Here is a 4,990-nt window from a genome sequence, read left to right as displayed (position 1 = left end):
TGTTCGAGTGTTCGAACCGTAATGCGCAAGAAATGGTATGTAAACCCCGTATTTACATATCTGCCACTGTGCAGGAGAATCCGTATAGGTGTTCGGGTGTTCGAACTGTAATGCGCAAGAAATGGTATGTAAACCCCGTATTTACATATCTGCCACTGTGCAGGAGAATCCGTATAGGTGTTCGGGTGTTCGAACGGTAATGCGCAAGAATTGGTATGGAAACCCCGTATTTACATATCTGCCACTGTGTAGGAGAATCCGTATAGGTGTTCGAGTGTTCGAACCGTAATGCGCAAGAAATGGTATGTAAACCCCGTATTTACATATCTGCCACTGTGCAGGAGAATCCGTATAGGTGTTCGAGTGTTCGAACCGTAATGCGCAAGAAATGGTATGTAAACCCCGTATTTACATATCTGCCACTGTGCAGGAGAATCCGTATAGGTGTTCGGGTGTTCGAACCGTAATGCGCAAGAATTGGTATGGAAACCCCGAATTTACATATCTGCCACTGTGTTGGAGAATCCGTATAGGTGTTCGAGTGTTCGAACCGTAATGCGCAAGAAATGGTATGTAAACCCCGTATTTACAAATCTGCCACTGTGCAGGAGAATCCGTATAGGTGTTCGGGTGTTCGAACTGTAATGCGCAAGAAATGGTATGTAAACCCCGTATTTACATATCTACCACTGTGCAGGAGAATCCGTATAGGTGTTCGGGTGTTCGAACCGTAATGCGTATGAATTGGTATCGAAACCCCGTATTTACATATCTGCCACTGTGCAAGAGAATCCGTATAGGTGTTCGAGTGTTCGAACCGTAATGCGCAAGAAATGGTATGTAAACCCCGTATTTACATATCTGCCACTGTGCAGGAGAATCCGTATAGGTGTTCGGGTGTTCGAACCGTAATGCGGAAGAATTGGTACGGAAACCCCGTATTTACATATCTGCCACTGTGCAGGAGAATCCGTATAGGTTTTCGGGTGTTCGAACCGTAATGCCCAAGAAATGGTATGGAAACCCCGTATTTACATGTCTGCCACTGTGCAGGAGAATCCGTATAGGTGTTCGGGTGTTCGAACCCTAATGCGCAAGAAATGGTATGTAAACCCCGTATTTACATATCTGCCACTGTGCAGGAGAATCCGTATAGGTGTTCGGGTGTTCGAACCGTAATGCGAAAGAAATGGTATGTAAACCCCGTATTTACATATCTGCCACTGTGCAGGAGAATCCGTATAGGTGTTCGAGTGTTCGAACCGTAATGCGCAAGAAATGGTATGTAAACCCCGTATTTACATATCTGCCACTGTGCAGGATAATCCGTATAGTTGTTCGAGTGTTCGAACCGTAATGCGCAAGAATTGGTATGGAAACCCCGTATTTACATATCTGCCACTGTGCAGGAGAATCCGTATAGGTGTTCGAGTGTTCGAACCGTAATTCGCAAGAAATGGTATGTAAACCCCGTATTTACATATCTGCCACTCTGTAGGAGAATCCGTATAGGTGTTTGAGTGTTCGAACCGTAATCCGCAAGAAATGGTATGTAAACCCCGTATTTCCATATCTGCCACTGTGCAGGAGAATCCGTATAGGTGTTCGGGTGTTCGAACCGTAATGCGCAAGAATTGGTATGGAAACCCTGTATTTACATATCTGCCACTGTGCAGGAGAATCCGTATTGGTATTCGGGTGTTCGAACCGTAATGCGCAAGAATTGGTATGGAAACCCCGTATTTACATATCTGCCACTGTGCAGGAGAATCCGTATTGGTGTTCGAGTGTTCGAACCGTAATGCACAAGAAATGGTATGTAAACCCCGTATTTACATATCTGCCACTGTGCAGGAGAATCCGTATTGGTGTTTGAGTGTTCGAACCGTAATGCGCAAGAATTGGTATCGAAACCCCGTATTTACATATCTGCCATTGTGCAGGAGAATCCGTATAGGTGTTCGAGTGTTCGAACCGTAATGCGCAAGAAATGGTATGTAAACCCCGTATTTACATATCTGCCACTGTGCAGGAGAATCCGTATAGGTGTTCGAGTGTTCGAACCGTAATGCGCAAGAAATGGTATGTAAACCCCGTATTTACATATCTGCCACTGTGCAGGATAATCCGTATGGTTGTTCGAGTGTTCGAACCGTAATGCGCAAGAATTGGTATGGAAACCCCGTATTTACATATCTGCCACTGTGCAGGAGAATCCGTATAGGTGTTCGAGTGTCCGAACCGTAATGCGCAAGAAATGGTATGTAAACCCCGTATTTACATATCTGCCACTGTGCAGGAGAATCCGTATAGGTGTTCGGGTGTTCGAACCGTAATCCGCAAGAATTGGTATTGAAACCCCGTATTTAAATATCTGCCACTGTGGAGGTGAATCCGTATAGGTGTTCGAGTGTTCGAACCGTAATGCGCAAGAAATGGTACGGAAACCCCGTATTTACATATCTGCCACTGTGCAGGAGAATCCGTATAGGTGTTCGGGTGTTCGAACCGTAATGCGCAAGAAATGGTATTTAAACCCCGTATTTACATATCTGCCACTGTGCAGGAGAATCCGTATAGTTGTTCGAGTGTTCGAACCGTAATGCGCAAGAATTGGTATGTAAACCCCGTATTTACATATCTGCCACTGTGCAGGAGAATCCGTATTGGTGTTTGAGTGTTCGAACCGTAATGCGCAAGAATTGGTATCGAAACCCCGTATTTACATATCTGCCACTGTGCAGGAGAATCCGTATAGGTGTTCGAGTGTTCGAACCGTAATGCGCAAGAAATGGTATGTAAACCCCGTATTTACATATCTGCCACTGTGCAGGAGAATCCGTATTGGTGTTTGAGTGTTCGAACCGTAATGCGCAAGAATTGGTATCGAAACCCCGTATTTACATATCTGCCACTGTGCAGGAGAATCCGTATAGGTGTTCGAGTGTTCGAACCGTAATGCGCATGAAATGGTATGTAAACCCCGTATTTACATATATGCCACTGTGCAGGAGAATCCGTATGGGTGTTCGAGTGTTCGAACCGTAATGCGCAAGAAATGGTATGTAAACCCCGTATTTAAATATCTGCCACTGTGCAGGATAATCCGTATAGTTGTTCGAGTGTTCGAACCGTAATGCGCAAGAATTGGTATGGAAACCCCGTATTTACATATCTGCCACTGTGCAGGAGAATCCGTATAGGTGTTCGGGTGTTCGATCCGTAATCCGCAAGAATTGGTATGGAAACCCCGTATTTAAATATCTGCCACTGTGGAGGTGAATCCGTATAGGTGTTCGCGTGTTCGAACCGTAATGCGCAAGAAATGGTATGGAAACCCCGTATTTACATATCTGCCACTGTGCAGGAGAATCCGTATAGGTGTTCGGGTGTTCGAACCGTAATCCGCAAGAATTGGTATGGAAACCCCGTATTTAAATATCTGCCACTGTGGAGGTGAATCCGTATAGGTGTTCGCGTGTTCGAACCGTAATGCGCAAGAAATGGTATGGAAACCCCGTATTTACATATCTGCCACTGTGCAGGAGAATCCGTATAGGTGTGCGGGTGTTCGAACCGTAATGCGGAAGAAATGGTATGTAAACCCCGTATTTACATATCTGCCACTGTGCAGGAGAATCCGTATAGGTGTTCGGGTGTTCGAACCGTAATGCGCAAGAAATGGTATGTAAACCCCGTATTTACATATCTGCCACTGTGCAGGATAATCCGTATAGGTGTTCGAGTGTTCGAACCGTAATGCGCAAGAAATGGTATGTAAACCCCGTATTTACATATCTGCCACTGTGCAGGATAATCCGTATAGTTGTTCGAGTGTTCGAACCGTAATGCGCAAGAATTGGTATGGAAACCCCGTATTTACATATCTGCCACTGTGCAGGAGAATCCGTATAGGTGTTCGAGTGTCCGAACCGTAATGCGCAAGAAATGGTATGTAAACCCCGTATTTACATATCTGCCACTGTGCAGGAGAATCCGGATAGGTGTTCGGGTGTTCGAACCGTAATGCGCAAGAATTGGTATGGAAACCCCGTATTTACATATTTGCCACTGTGCAGGAGAATCCGTATAGGTGTTCGGGTGTTCGAACCGTAATCCGCAAGAATTGGTATTGAAACCCCGTATTTAAATATCTGCCACTGTGGAGGTGAATCCGTATAGGTGTTCGAGTGTTCGAACCGTAATGCGCAAGAAATGGTACGGAAACCCCGTATTTACATATCTGCCACTGTGCAGGAGAATCCGTATAGGTGTTCGGGTGTTCGAACCGTAATGCGCAAGAAATGGTATGTAAACCCCGTATTTACATATCTGCCACTGTGCAGGATAATCCGTATAGTTGTTCGAGTGTTCGAACCGTAATGCGCAAGAACTGGTATGGAAACCCCGTATTTACATATCTGCCACTGTGCAGGAGAATCCGTATAGGTGTTCGAGTGTTCGAACCGTAATGCGCAAGAAATGGTATGTAATCGCCGTATTTACATATCTGCCACTGTGCAGGAGAATCCGTATAGGTTATCGGGTGTTCGAACCGTAATGCGCAAGAATTGGTATGGAAACCCTGTATTTACATATCTGCCACTGTGCAGGAGAATCCGTATTGGTATTCGGGTGTTCGAACCGTAATGCGCAAGAATTGGTATGGAAACCCCGTATTTACATATCTGCCACTGTGCAGGAGAATCCGTATAGGTGTTCTGGTGTTCGAACCGTAATGCGCAAGAATTGGTATGGAAACCCCGTATTTACATATCTGCCACTGTGCAGGATAATCCGTATAGGTGTTCGAGTGTTCGAACCGTAATGCGCAAGAAATGGTATGTAAACCCCGTATTTACATATCTGCCACTGTGTAGGAGAATCCGTATAGGTGTTCGGGTGTTCGAACCGTAATGCGCAAGAAATGGTATGTAAACCCCGTATTTACATATCTGCCACTGTGCAGGATAATCCGTATAGGTGTTCG

This window comes from Camellia sinensis, chromosome 6 (assembly GCF_055761805.1).
Source record: "Camellia sinensis isolate YWXY chromosome 6, ASM5576180v1, whole genome shotgun sequence".
NCBI lineage: Eukaryota > Viridiplantae > Streptophyta > Magnoliopsida > Ericales > Theaceae > Camellia > Camellia sinensis.
Note: the sequence above shows the minus strand (reverse complement) of the source record.